The sequence below is a fragment of the Heterodontus francisci genome, chromosome 30 (genome assembly GCF_036365525.1).
Source record: "Heterodontus francisci isolate sHetFra1 chromosome 30, sHetFra1.hap1, whole genome shotgun sequence".
NCBI classification, from domain to species: domain Eukaryota; kingdom Metazoa; phylum Chordata; class Chondrichthyes; order Heterodontiformes; family Heterodontidae; genus Heterodontus; species Heterodontus francisci.
In genome coordinates this window covers 34,329,730-34,345,715 of record NC_090400.1, presented here as the reverse complement: position 1 = coordinate 34,345,715, position 15,986 = coordinate 34,329,730, and positions in this window count along the sequence as shown.

Below are 15,986 nucleotides of genomic sequence, written 5' to 3'. Positions count from 1 at the left end.
CTGCTTCAACTTGTATCCTTGGTATTTGAACCCTTTGCCATAGTCATCAATTTGCCTGGATCTGTTTTGTCAACTCCCTTTTTAATCTTTGAAACTTCAATGAGGTCATCTTGAAGTCTCCTTGCCAAAGACTGTTTGCCGAAGAAAACAAGCTGAACTTCCTTAACCATCCCATATAACACCACTGATCCCCACAATTATCTCCCTTAATTACTTGTGCATTCTCTCAATAATAGTAATTCCCTTCCTGTGCTTAGATGCCATCAGACATCAAAAACAACAACTCACAACGTCACTTGGCAGCTTCACGTGCAGCACTTGTGGCAGAACCTTCAGTGGCCTTCACAGCCATCAGCAAAGGTGCACCAAGAGAAGACACCCCACCTAAATGGATTGTTTGCTGTGTGTCCATCATCTTTCGTAGATGGAAGGATGCCAACCAACCAAACCGATTAGGTGGCAAGAATCATACATACCAACCCAGAAAAGTAACAAAAGGTGACATAATCCCCCAAAAAGTTGATAACTGAAGAACAGCACTGATATGTGTAAATGCACAGCAGCATATACTTTGCAATGGAAGTATTAGGTATATGCAACATTCCTTCAATTGTACTGGAGAAAAAAAGCAATACTGGAAGAATATTGGACATCTAGAAGTAAAATGGACTTCTTTTGCTTAGCCATTTACACCATCCTGCTTTGCAAATCATTCAAAGTGATATGTTAATATTGGCGAGTAGTCAGGACAATAGGAAAGTAAGAACGAGCAGACAAGTTGACACCTCACACATGGGTGATTTTAATATGCATATAGACTGGATTAATCAAATTGGCAAGGGTAGCCTTGAGAGAGAGTTCATTGAAGGTATTAGAGATTGTTTTTTTTGGAGCAATATGTTGTGGAACCAACCAGGGAGCAGGTTATTCTAGATTTGGTATTGTGTAATGAGGTAGGATTAATTAATGATCTCATAGTTAAGGATCCTCTAGGGAAGAGTGATCATAGCATGCTAGAATTTCAAATTCAGTTTGAGGGCGAGAAACTGGAGTCCCACACTAGCATTCTGAAGTTAAACCAAGGTAATTACATAGGCATGAGGACAGATTTGGCCCTAGTGGACTGGGCAGGAAGACTAAAAGATAGGTCAATTGATGAGCAGTGGCAGATGTTTAAGGAGATATTCAATTCCACCCAACTAAAATATATTCCAGAGAAGAAAGATTTTAAGAGGGGGGAAAAAACATCCATGGCTAAGCAAGGAAGTTAAGGATAACATAAAGACAAAAACTAAGGCATACCATATTGCAAAGGCCAGTGGCAGGCTGGAAGATTGGGAAACTTTTTAATATCAACAAAGGGTTACTAAAAAAGTAATAAAAAGAGCAAAGGTAAATTATGAAAGAACTAGCGCAAAATATTAAAAACTGATCGCACAAGCTTCTGTAAGTATATAAAAGGTAAGAGAGTAGGTAAAGTGAATGTTGGTCCTGTGGAGGATGAAACTGGGGAGTTAATAGCGGGGAACACAGAAATGGCGGAGACACCTAATCATTATTTTGCCTCAGTTTTCATGGTGGAGGACACTAGTACCGTCCCAATAGTAACAGGAAATGCAGAGGTTATAGAAAGAGAGGAACTTAGAAAAATCATCACTAGGGAAAAAGTACTGAAAACTATTGGGATTGAAGGCAGACAAGTCCCCAGGGCCTGATGGCCTATATTCGAGGTCTTAAAGGAAGTAGCAGTGGAGATAGTGGATCCATTGGTTATAATATTCCAAAATTCCCTGGATGCAGGAAAGGTTCCAGTGAATTGGAAAAATGCTAATATAACGCCCTTATTCAAAAAGGAGGGAGGCAGAAAGTAGGAAACTATAGACCAGTTAGTTTAACATCTGTCGTTCGGAAATTGTTAGAATCCATTATTAAGGAAGTAATAACAGGACATTTAGAAAGTCAAAACGCAATTCATAGTCAGCATGGTTTTATGAAGGGTAAATCGTGTTTGACTAATTTACTAGAGTTCTTCGAAGCTATAACAAGCAAAGTGGATAAGGGGGATCCTGTAGATGTTGTATATCTGGACTTCCAGAAGGCATTTGATAAGGTGCCGCACAAAAGGTTAACACACAAGGTAAGATCGCATGGCGTTAGGGGCAATTTATTAATTTGGATAGAGGATTGGCTAACACAGAAAACAGAGTCGGGATAAATGGGTCTTTTTCTGGTTGGCAAGGTGTAACTAGTGGGGTGCCACAGGATTCGGTCCTTGGGGCCCCAACTATTTACAATCTATAATTAATGCAATGGATACAGGGATAGAAGGTACAATAGTCAAATTTGCAGATGACACTAAAATAGGTGGGATAGTAAGTTGTAATAAAGAAATAAGAAATTTACAAATGGTTATGGATAGGTTAGGTGAATGGGCCAAAATTTGGCAGAGGGAGTTTAATGTGGATAAGTGTGAAGTAATCCACTTTGGTTGGAAGAATAGAAAGGCAAATTATCTAAATGGAGAGAAACTTCAGAGTGCTTCAGTGCAGAGAGATCTGGATGTCCTCGTGCATGAATCGCAGAAAGCTAGTTTGCAGGAACAGCGGATAATAAGGAAGGCAAATGGAATTTTGGCATTTATTGCTAAAGGAATAGAATATAAAAGTAGGGAAGTGTTGCTGCAACTGTACAAGGCATTGAGACTGCACCTGGTTGCATTGGAGGCAGTTCAGAGGAGGTTCACTAGATTGGTTCCAGGGATGAGGAGCTTGTCTTATGAAGAGAGATTGAGCAGTTTAGGCCTTTACTCTGTAGAGTTTAGAAGAATGAGAGGAGATCTCATTGAGGTATATAAGATGATTAAGGGGATTGACAAAGTAGACATAGAGAGGATGTTTCCTCTTGTGGGGCAATCTAGAACGAGCGGTCATAGTTTTAGGATAAGGGGTAGCCGATTTAAAACAGATGAGAAATTATTTCTGTCAAAGGGTCGTGAGTCTGTGGAATTCACTACCCCAGAGTACAGTGGATACCAGGACATTGAGTAAATTTAAGGAGGAGATAGACAGATTTTTAATTAGTAATGGGTTGAAGGGTTATAGAGAATGGGCAGGAAAGTGGAGTTGAGGCCGGGATGAGTTCAGCCATGATCTTCTTGAATGGCGGACCAGGCTCGAGGGGCTGAATTGCCTACTCCTGCTCCTAGTTCTTATGACCTGACCACGGTCTGAAACGTGTTAATATCAGATTCGTCAGAAAAATGGAGATGCAGAAACTAGTATATAGATTGAGCAAGATCACATTAAACTATCTGGGATGGGCTTAAGTTTAATATATATTGAGTCGTGCAGCATAGGAACAGGCCCTTCGGCCCACCACGTCCATGCCGACCATAATGCCTATCTACACTAATCCCACCTGCCTGCATTAATTCCATATCCCTCTATGCCTTGCTCATTCAAGTACCTGTCCAGATGCCTCTCAAATGTTGCTACTGTTCCTGCCTCCACCACCTCCTCAGGCAGCTCATTCCAGATACCCACTATTCTTTGTGTGAAAAATTTACCCCTTTGATCCCCTTCAAACCTCCTCCCTCTCACCTTAAATCTATGCCCGCTAGTTTTAGTCACCCCTACCATGGGAAACAGACTCTGGCTATCTACCCTATCTATGCCTCTCATAATTTTATATACCTCTATCATGTCCCCTCTCAGCCTCCTTCGCTCCAGGGAAAACAGACCCAGCCTATCCAATCTCTCTTTCTAACTCAAGCCCTCCAAACCAGGCAACATCCTTGTGAATCTTTTCTGCACCCTCTGTAGCTTAATCACATCTTTCCTGTAGTGCGGAGACCAGAACTGCGCACAGTACTCCAAGTGCGGCCTAACCAATGTTATGCGCAACTATAACACGACGTCCCAACTCTTGTACTCAATGCCTCGGCTGATGAAGGCAAGCATGCCACATGCCGCCTTCACCACCCTGTCTACCTGTGTTGTCACTTTCAGGGAACTATGTACTTGCACCCCAAGGTGTCTCTGCTCAACAACACTCCCCAGGGCCCTGCGATTCACTGTATATGTCCTGCCCTGGTTCAACTTCCCAAAATGCATCACTTCGCACTTGTCTGCGTTAAATTCCATTTGCCAATCCCTTGCCCACTTTCCCAGTTTATCTATATCCTGTTGTAACCTTCTTCACTGTGCATGATACCACCAATTTTGGTGTCATCTGCAAACTTACTAATCATGCCCCCTATATTCTCATCCAAGTCATTAATATATATGACAAACAACAGAGGGCCCAGCACTGATCCCTGCGGCACACCACTGGTCACTGGCCTCCAATCTGAAAAACAACCCTCCACTACCACCCTCTGCCTCCTATCACCAAGCCAATTTTGTATCCAATTGGCTATCTCACCCTGGATCCCATGTGTTTGAACCTTCTGGACCAGCCTACCATGCGGGACCTTGTCAAAGGCCTTGCTAAAGTCCATGTAGACAACGTCCATTTCCCTGCCCTCGTCAATCCTCTTGGTCACCTCCTCGAAAATCTCAAATTCGTGAGACATGATTTCCCACGTACAAAGCCATGCTGACTATCCCTAATCAGACCATGACTTTCCAAATGCATATAAATCCTATCTTTCAGAATCCCTTCCAATAACTTTCCCACCACTGATGTAAGGCTCACTGGCCTGTAGTTCCCTGGCTTCTCCCTGCTGCCCTCCTTAAATAGAGACACAAACTTAGCTATCGTCCAGTCTTCCGGTACCTCACCTGTGGCTAACGATGATACAGAAATCTCTGCCAGGGCCCCAGCAATCTCCTCCCTTGCTTCCCATAGCATCCTAGGATACACCTGGTCAGGTCCTGGGGATTTATCCACCTTAATGCGCTTCAAAACCTCCAACACCTCCGCCTTTGTAATGTTGATATGCTCCAGGATATCGCTGTTCCCTCCCTTGAACTCACTAGCTTCTGTGACCACCTCCACGGTAAATACAGATGAAAAGTATTCATTTAAGACCTCGCCTATTTCCCATGGCTCCACACATAGATTACCACACTGATCCTTAAGGGGACCTACACTCTCCCTAGCTACCCTTTTACTCGTAATATACTTATAGAATCTTTTAGGATTCTCCTTTATCTTATCTGCCAGGGAAATAGCATGGCCCCTTTTCGCCCTCCTAATTTCCTCAAGTGTAGTCCTGCATCCCCTATACTCCTCGAGCGGCTTGATCCCAGCTGCCTATACCTGACATATGCCTCCTTCTTTGTCCTGACCAGACCCTCAATATCCCTAGTCAACCAAGGTTCCCTAAACTTGCCAGCCTTACCCTTCCATCTAACAGGAACATGCCGGCCCTGAACTCTTCCTATCTCACTTTTAAAAGCCTCCCACTTGCCAGACATCCCTTTACCTGTAAACAGCCTCTCCCATTCAACTTTTGTGAGTTCCTGTCTGATGCCATCGAAATTAGCCTTCCCCCAATTTAGGCATAATTTCATTTTATGTTCCTTTTAAATGCCAAGCAGGAAACTACAGATCAAATTGATACAAAAGCAAAATACTTTGAGCAATGCTAACACTTTGAGCTCTATAGTGACACTTCTATTTCAAATATAGTGAGAAACAATACTTTTTGGTTGTACTCTTTTATAATGTTACTTTAGGGCATGCATTGTTAAACTATAGACAATATTTTTGACTTTTTATTTGAGATTTTTAAAAAATTTTGAAATCTGAAGGTCATTCAACACTCATGTACTGTTTTCATTATAATTATTCTATGACATGTTTTGGACATAAACAGCGCTGTTAGCAGGTGAGGCATTCTGTGCAATACATCCATCTTCTATGGTTGCCACAAGAAATAAACTTCTTGATAAAGTTGAAACATTTATCAAATTAATTCCACGACTCTACTGTGTTATGTAAAATCAGTATCAAACATGATGCCTTAAAATAAAATAAAAGGAAAATACTGCAGATGCTGGAAATCTGAACTAAAAACAAGAAATGCTGGAAATACTCAGCAGGTCTGGCAGCACCTGTGGAGAAAGAAGCAGAGTTAATGTTTCAGGTCAGTGACCCTTCATCAGAACTGGCAAATGTTAGAAATGTAATAGGTTTTAAGCAAATAAAGCAGGGGTGGAGCAAGAGATAACAAAAGGCAAGGTGTTGATAGGACAGAGGGTCACAGAATAACTGACCAGAAGGTATTGGAGCAAAGGCAAATGCTATGTTCAAGGTGTGCTGAAAGACAAAGTGTTAGTGCAGAGAGGGTGTTAATTGACAGAAAAATGAACAGCCCTGGCCCAAAGCACAAACATGGAATAAAAAACAGTGGGTAGGCACATGGTGAAAACAAAAGAATGATGAAACATACTAAAATAAAATAAATAAATAATTAAAAAAAAAATAAAAATAAAAAAGGGGGCCAGTCATGCTCTGAAATTATTGAACTCAATGTTCAATGCAGCAGGCTGTAGCATGCCTAATCAGTAAATGAGATGCTGTTCCTCGAGCTTGCGTTGATGTTCACTGGAATTGTCACTGTCGCTCAGTCTCAAAGGTGTCTTAAAATATGATTTTGAAGGTTTGGAATTGCTCTCTCCACAGATTTTTTAAAAATTTATTTAGAGATACAGCACTGAAACAGAGTCTGTGCCAACCAACAACCACCCATTTATACTAATCCTACATTAACCCCATATTCTCTACCACATCCCCTCAATTCTCCTACCACCTACTAGGGGCAATTGACAATGGCCAATTTATCTATCAACCTGCAAGTCTTTGGCTGTGGGAGGAAACCGGAGCACCCGAAGGAAACCCACTCAGACACAAGGAGAACTTGCAAACTCTGCACAGGCAGTACCCAGAACTGAACCCGGGTCGCTGGAGCTGTGAGGCTGTGGTGCCAACCACTGTGCTGCCCAGAGAATTAGCCTGGGTCTCTGAATTACTAGTCCAGTGATATTACCACTACACCACCATCTCCCAACACCACGAGTCAAGCATGAGTTGAACCTACAATCTTCTGATCCGTAGTCAAACGCGTTATCCATTGCGCCACTGACCCTACACGATTCTGCCAGCCCTACTGAGTATTTCTAGCACTTTCTGTTTTTTTTCTCAATTTCATGTAGGCTGATAACTTAAAGAATCACGGACAAAGATTTTGGGAAGGTTGTAATCTTCGGTTGCAGGCCTGCTGGTGGCTAGTCAGGCCTATCCGTGACCAGTTTCTCCCACAGCGGGTACAAGTAAAGGTGTAGTTTGCTGGGGGAAATTGGATCTATCCTTCTCCTCCTCCTCTCAGTCTCAAAGGTGTCTGTAGCCCTCCTGATGTAGCATCTCCATGCATCTCGATCTATGGCCTGTCCTTCCCACTGGCGATGGTCGATGTGACACACACACAGGGACTTCTTCAGGGATTCGTTGAAACGTTTGTGTGGGGCCCCTCTGTTCCTTTTACCTGTGATCAGCTCTCCATACAACACCATCTTGGCCAGGCGACTGTTGTCCATCCAAGCAATGTGACCCGCCCAACGCAGTTGGCCTTGATGCTGGCAATGTTGGCTGTTCCCCGGACTTCAATGTTTGAGATGCGTCATGCCAGCGGATCTTGACGCTGGAAGCGCTCTAGAAGGCATACATGACGGCGGTTATAGGACGCATGACCCGGCGGCATACAAAAGGGCGCTGAGGAGAGTTTGGTCAGTGCTCTGGGGCTGTGGTTGCTCCACACCCGTTTGTAGAGTCTGTTGAATGTACTGTTTGCTTTTGAGAACCTATTGTCCATTTCCTTGTCTATGGTAGCATCAAACGTGATGACGCTCCCCAAATAAGTAAATTGCTTGACAGTATTCGGCTCGATTCCCTCGATGACGATGCTTGGTGGTCTATTTTCTTCTTGGGGTGCAGGCTGAAGCAGGACTTCAGTTTTCTTCAAACTGATTTTTAGTCCAAAGAGTTGTGCTGCCTCGGAAAAACGTGTTGTTATACATTGCAGTTCTGACTGACTGTGGTCCAGGAGAGCACAGTCATCGGTGAAAAGAAGTTCACAGATGAGTTTTTCTTGTGTCTTTGTGTGAGTCTGAAGACGCCTGAGGTTGAAAAGTCTCCCTCGGTCTGGAAGCGTACGTAAACTCACTCCTTCAGATCTTCCATTGCCTGCTGCAGCATCATGCTGAAAGAGGGTGAATACGGTCTGGCCAGCACACATCCCTGCTTCACGCCATTAGAAATACAGAAGGGACTTGAGAGGTCACTGTTTTGCTTGACTTGTTCGTACTGATTTTCATGAAATTGCTTCACCGTGACCATCCAAATTTTTCAAGGATTTTCCAAAGTCCATCTCTGCTCATAGTGTCGAATGCCTTGGTGAGGTCTACGTAAGTGACATACGGGCCTTTGTTTTGAGCGTGACACATTTCTTGTAATTGTCTGAGTGCAAATACCATGTCTGTGGTGCCTTTGTTTGCTCTGAAACTACACTGGTTGTCTGGGAGGTTTTCTTCTGCAATTGTAGGCACAAGCATGTTCAGAAGTATTCTAGCCAGGATCTTCCCAACAATAGAAAGGAGGGTGATCTCACTGTAGTTGGAGCAGTCAGATTTTTCTCCTTTTGTTTTTGTACAAGGTGATGATAACGGCATCAAGAAGATGCTGTGGAATCCTGCCCTGTTCCCAGCAGGCAGTGAAAAACTCATGGAGCTTGGTGTATAGGGTAGGGCCACCATGCTTCAAGGCTTTGGGTGGAATTCCATTGGTTCTGGGGGCTTTTTTGTTCTTCGTCTGGTTGATGACGGTCACAGTTTCCTCCAGAGTTGGGCTTTCATCCATTTCTTCTTTGACAGGCTTAAAGATTATGCAACATGTATAATGAATGTTGTAATTTCAGAACTCAACAACTGGTGTGTTGGTTGTAACAGTAATTTATGGATGGTATCCTCTTGGCAAATATTTTCAATTGCATTGGAGTTTGCAAAGGTGATTATAGTTATAGAATACCTGATGCGTAAGGGTAGTTGTGAGATGGAGTTTTCAAGACTTGAGATAGATGTTTTGTTAGATAAGTGTAACAAGGGATATGAAGCAAAGGTGGTACAATGGAATTGAAATGTAGATCAGCCATGATCTAATTGAATGGCCTCCTCATTCTTTATGTTCCTAATATCTTGTTGCTTTCCACTGGCCCCAACTGCTTCCAATCTCACTAGTGTCAGTCCCCAGCTTTTCTATTCTCTCCTGCCCTCAACATCAGGCTTTCTTACTTTTCCCGATGCTGCAACTCTGCTTTGTTTCCCAGGCCCACTCCTGCTTTTAACCACGTACTTTAATTTGGAATTGGTATGGGTTGATGAGACATTTTATTGGCACATGCTAATGACCTGACAGCTAATATCATGTGGTTTCTACAGACCATTCCGCTCAGTCAAAATGAGTGAAATTAAGGTGTGACACTAAAGATGCTAATTTTTTTAAAATTACATATTTACAGTCTTCCTTACAGACTCTCACTCTTTTAGTAACCTTTTCTAGACCCGAAGCAACTTTGTTTCTCCTGATTGTACTTTCTATTTGTTATTTTATAGCAATATTAAAACTTTTGAAGTGACCACAACTATTTGCAACACTTCTCTCCCTCGCGGCTTGTTACTGTATCCAGGATATCACACACCGAATATGATGTGCTGCTGTGATGCTATAATGGAATAGTCAGAGTGATAACTTTGTGCAAATAGATACAATTATACAGATTTCACAGATTTAGAAACTGATTGGAAACAGGGATCTCTCTAGACTGAGAAAATCTGATAAAGTTAATATTTTTGTGCTTTAATTAGTATATAGAGCTTTGCAAAGTAACATTTAGTAAAACTCCCACTCAATGAAATGAGTGAAACCATGGTTTGATCATTGTTTATCTTATAGCCCATACACCAATCCGTTTCCTCTAAAGTGACAGTCAAGGAACTCAGTTTTGACAATGTACATATTAACCTTTTTTGGTATCTTCATTTAAGCATACTGTATATTCAAACATGCTGTTCCATTTGCATTTTAATTTTTATGTATTCATTATAAAGTGTTTCGTTATAAAGTATTTCAATTAGAAGAGAAACTTTCATATATGTTGGTGCTGAACGTTCACCAAAAGTTCCAAGTTCAATTATTATTTTTAAGACCTATAATATAACCTTGCTGAACAGTGATGACTTGTCGCAATGTTTTGAAAATCCTGCTCTCAATCACCCTGTCTACAAAACAATGAAACAAGTCTACCAAATGCCGCTTGTTAGGAGTGACATTCACAAGTTTAATTTAAACCTTTTTTTTGAACACAGCTCCACCTTTTTATATAGTATGCAATCTATTTTGTTAATTTTCAATGATCTGTCAACAACAATCATAGAGTAAACCAGAAGACCATCTGTACAATAACAATATAGTGTCATGAAAACGTGTTATGCTGAATGATTGATTTTTTTTTAATGGATTGTTTGGAAATCTGAATGAAACTTTAAAAAAAGGAGAAAAAGAATTGATCAGGTCATTGCTGGCAGCTAAAATGGCCACCGCAATTTGCATCAAAATACCCTACACGCCAAGGTATCAAAGTGGAGATGCATGTCTGAATAGCCCTCATCCAGAACAATGGCTTGAGCAGTTTGAAAGAGCTATCTGGTATTGCCTTCATTAGCAAGACATTCAAAGCTATCTTGGAACATTAACACTGGTGGAGACAAACCTTAAAAAGTAAACACTGAAACATGGGGACCCAAGACAGAGATTGTAATTCTTAAGACTTAACTACTTAGGATGCACAAGAGAGAATACATTGGACAATCATGTGACAGTCTCTCCATCTGTGTGAAAGGTTGGAGTTTGTTTTGGCTACATCTGACAAGCATCTGAGTATTAACCAGTGCAGGAACCAAGTGGGGGTCACTCTCTCTCTCACTCTCACTCTCTCCAGGCAATGCTGTATGTTCAAACCCTGTCTGGGCTGCAACACATCCAGGTCTATCATTGTGGCAGACGGAGACTCCAAGGAGAAAACCATCCACATCACTGTCTCCAAGAAAACCATGAACCAGGTGGCCACCTCTACCAGCCAGAAACTTCAGGACCACAAGTTCATCTGGAAGACCACTGAATTACCAGACTACACAGACTGTATGGGCTGAATCTTCTGTGCCTGCCGCCAGTGTCAGCGGCGGATGAAAAAAACAGCAGCCCGCCTGTGCCAGCTGCATGGCGTGGAGCTGCCACAATTTTCTGTGCGGTGGCTCATTTAAATCACATGTCTATCCCCGGCAAAGGCGTCAGCTGCCTGTGCACAGGCACTGACGCCATTTTTAAAGAGCTTTGAGCCCTACTGTTAAATTTAAATATTTAAAGTGCAAGTATATAAAAATAAATAGACATTTCTTCTGCCCCTCTCCCACCCCCCCATTACAACTGAGTTAATTACTTGCCCTCTCCCCCTCAAAACACTTACCTTAACTACCTAACCTTACTCCCACGCACCCCCCCCCCAGCAAAAGTGCATAAACATGAACCTCATACCCTTCCCACCATCTCCTATACCAATGATGTTACTTTGACCCTGTTTTCCTCCCGCACCCTGCACTGAAAAACTTACCTCCTTCCCCCACCCCCAGTGTGGTGCCTTGTTACCCCGGATGGGGATTCGAAGGCATGGGGAGCGCCGGCCACTGGGCTGAAGATTGGAGCGGGAACTCAGGCGAGGACATAAGTATAATTAATACTCATTTTCATCTATTTAAATATGCAAATGGGGGCTCCCATCGCTGAGCGGTGGGGGGAGGGGGCCAGCATGAGTCTTTTCCGCCACTGGCAATATCGGGCCGCACACTCCCGGCATCGGGGTGCATGGCAATCCTCTCCCAGAGGCATCTTCAGACCCTCCGTGCCCCCCGCCATAGACCCTGATCCCTGGGGGAGAACTAAATACAGCCTTATATTGTATTATTTGTTCTGGACTCTAATCCAACCAATCTATTATTCTTCACTCTGTAACCTATTTCTGTGCGTGCATGTGTGTGTAAGTTGGAGCATAGTTTTTTATTTTACTTGGATCGGGATTTGATTTTAAGTACAATAAACTAACCTCTTGGTTAAACTCAAGAAATCTGTCCGATTGATTCTTTTATGATTGTAGCACATAAAAGGGTTAAGCAGTCATTGCATTGGTCAGCACATTCACTGTTTAAAGGAAATAAACCCTCTTGCAGTCAAACAAGGAGCCTTTCAACTACTCCTCACCTGATTGTAACAACAGTAAACACCAGCTGGAATGGATTCAGAAGGGTAAGATCCTGCCTGACCAACCTCCTTGACTACTTTGAGGAAGTGACAACCTAAGTGGTCTGTGGGTGGGAAACTCTATGATATCGTGTAACTTTACTTCCAAAGGGCTTTTGACAAAGTTCCAGCTGGAAAGCAATGAATTAAACTCAAAAGTTTTCAGGGTAAATACTGGGCATGGATATTTAAAAAAAAACTGGTTGAAGGGTAGGAAACCTATGTGCTTGTTTGAGGAATTATGTGAGAGTGAGGGGGGAAGTCCTGCTTGGGCTGCCTCAGTGCTAGTATCACAACTGATCTAATTTACATAAATGACATAAACAAAATTTAATTGCCACTTGGAATTGAAGCCAGCACAGATTTGTTAAAATCATGGATGGAATTTTATGGCTATAGCCCAAGCTGGGTGGGGGTGGGCCTTCCCAATGCCTTCCCCCCCCCTCTGCTGCAATTTTACAGAAATGGCCTGCCCACCCCAGGACAATTAAGGCCCTTAAGTGGCCAATTAACTGCCACTTAAGGGCCTCTTCCCACGGCAGTCGGGAGGTAAAGGCTCCAAGAGCCCCATCTGGTAAAACTAGGCGGCTTTCTTGCAGGCTGGGGGGCCGTCTTGATTATGCATCCTGTGCCCCACGGTGGGCCACCCCCAAAGCACAACACTCCACACCCGCTCCCAACCAACCCACCTTGACTTGCTGGGGCCTGGTCGATTGTCCCCAGTGAGGCCCCAAAAACATCCAGGTGGCACTGCTGGGACTAAAAGCGGCTGGCCCACTGATTGGCCAGCAGCTCCATTTGGTGGGACCCTGCCTCAAGGAGGTGGAAATCCTGTCCAAGACCAATTAAGGGCCTGGGGAGCGAAAAATCCTGGCGTGGCTCCCCACCAACTTTTTGACTGGTGGGTGGGAGGCCCCACCCAATGTAAAAGTCCAGCCCGTTTGACTAACTTGAATGAGTTCCTTGATGAGGTAATGGTGGATAAGGGTAGTGTGGTTTAAGTAATTTTTATAGACTTTCAAAAGGCATTTGAAAAAGTACCTCTTAATAGACTTATTAGAAAAGTTAAAGCCCATGGGATTAAAGGGTCAATAGCTGCATGGATACAAAATTGGCTAACGGACAGAAAGCAGAGAGTGGGGTGAACGGCTGCTTTTCAGATTGGAGGGAAGTGTGCAGTAGTGTTTCCAAGGGGTTGTTGTTGGGACTATTGCTCTTTTGATATTTATTAATGACATGGACTTGGTTATACTGGACATAATTTCCAAAATAATACAAAACTTGGAAATATAATAAACAATGAGGATAGTAAGAGACTTCAGGAGGACATAGTCTGGTGAAATGGACAGACACATGGCAGATGAAATTTAATGCACAGAAGTGATTAATTTTGGTAGGAATGAGGAGAGGCAATATAAAGTAAATGGTACAATTTTAAAGGGGTGCAGGAACAGAGAGACATGAAAGTGTACCGACATAAGTCTTTGAAAGTGACAGGACAATTTGAGAAGGCTGTGAAAAAGGTATCCCGGGCTTTGTAAATCGAGGCATACAGTACAAAAGTAATGAAATTATGCAAAACCTTCATAAAACACTGGGTAGACCAAAGCTGGAGTATTGGGCGCAATTTTAACTCACTCAAAACCCATTCACTTACAGAGTTAAAATCAGGCCCAATAATTATGTTCTATTCTAGGTGTCACACTTTAAGAAGGCCTTAAGGAGATTCACTAGAATGGTACCAGAGAAAAGACATGGAGACTTGAGAAACTGGGGTTGTTCTCCTTAGAGAAAAGGAGGTTAAGGGGAGATTTGATAGAGCTATTCAAAATCTAGAAGGGTTCTGATAAAGTAAATGAGGAGAAACATTACCAGTAGCAGAAGGGTCAGTAACCAGAGGATACATATTTAAGGCAAAAAACTAGAGGTGACATGAGGATTTTTAAAATGCAGTTATGAACTGGAATACACTGCCTGAAAGGATGTTGGAAGTAGATTCAGTAATAACTTTCAGAAAGAAACCGGATAAATATTTGAAAAGGAAAAAATTGCTGGCACTTGGGGAAAAAAGCAGGGAGTGGATTTAATTAGAAAGCTGTTTTAAGGAGCTGACACAAGCACCATGGGCCAAGTGGCCTCCTTTTGTGTTGTCTCATTCTATGGTAGGTTGAATGGTCAAATGGAAAGATGATACCAAACTCAAAGGGCCACTGAAAACACAAGTGTCAATTCACAAATTACACAATGAGATAGACAAGATGCATATGGGTATAAAAATTGAAATTTAATGTACTGGAACACAAGAAATAGGAGCAGGAGTAGACCATTTGGCCCATTGATCCTGCTCCCTATTCAAAATGATCATGGATGATCTTCGGATTCAAATAAATTTCCCACCCACTCGCCATATCACTTGATTCCCTGAGAGACCAAAAATCTGTCTATCCCAGTCTTATGCAGCCACTTGTAATGTGCTACATATAGGAAGGAAAAATAGACAACAGGTGTACTCCACAAATGGTATTCATCTAGCTGAGGATGAAGCTGAAAGAATTCTACATGCCTTTATTAGCAGATTCAATGTGAAACGTTTCCAAGCAATAAAGAACAGATATCAACAACACCAATAGGATGTTGAACAATGTAGCAGAAACAAAAGTGTATAAATCAGAGGAGGTAATGATTATCTTTTATTGTGCTTTGGTCAGACTGCACCGTAAATTGTGTCTCCAGACCTGGTTGACAAGAAACAAGAGAAAAAATCAAGTGGTGGAGGCAGTACAGAGAAGAACCACAGGGGTGAAAAAAGAGAAAATTGGGCTTTTCAGGAGGGGTCTGGGATGTGATCTGATAGAAATATTCAAGGCTTTTAAGATACAGAAAATGTTAACTCAGAAGAGAGAGGTACAGAAACTTTTGTTTCACACAAAGAATGATCAACCTGTGGAATAAACTTCCAGAAAGAGTTGTGGAGGCAAAAACCCTAGACTCAGTTAAGAAACAATTGGCTGCTACAATGGCTGGGGTGGCGGCATTTGGAGCTCTCTGGGTGGATGAGTTCCAGGCCAAATAGCCTTCCTGATCTATAATTGTCTGTAATCTTGTAAAATCTCACTCATTTAGAGTGAGAAAATAAAATTTATTTTAGTTTAAAGTGCCTCACCGAGGAATGTTCAACAATAGGGTACTGTATCAGACTTTTTAGAAAAAATCAGACATGCCCCTTTTAACATTCTTCTGATAATTGACGTAACAACCCCAAAGCTCTGTACAGCAGGGAAATGTTAGGTGTTAATTTTAAGATTCAATAAAGTGAGGCAAATTTTCAACCCATTTAAACAAATATCGGATTGTTCCACTTTCCAAAACTGATATACATTAAACCCAAAACAAGTGTCTTGGTGCAGCGAGAGTTGACAGGTAATTTAGAATCAGCAAGAGTGACATGTTCTGCAAAAATTTAAACAGACGTAGCGGTGTTGATTTTAGTCTAAGACTTGGGAGTTTCAATTTTAAACACCAATTTGTCTTACACTTTAAATTTTTGAGAATCTGTGTTTCATTCTCAGTAATTGCAATGTTGACATTGAAGCAGGAAGGTTTCGACTTTTTTGTTTGCTTTTTGCGGGTGTACGGAG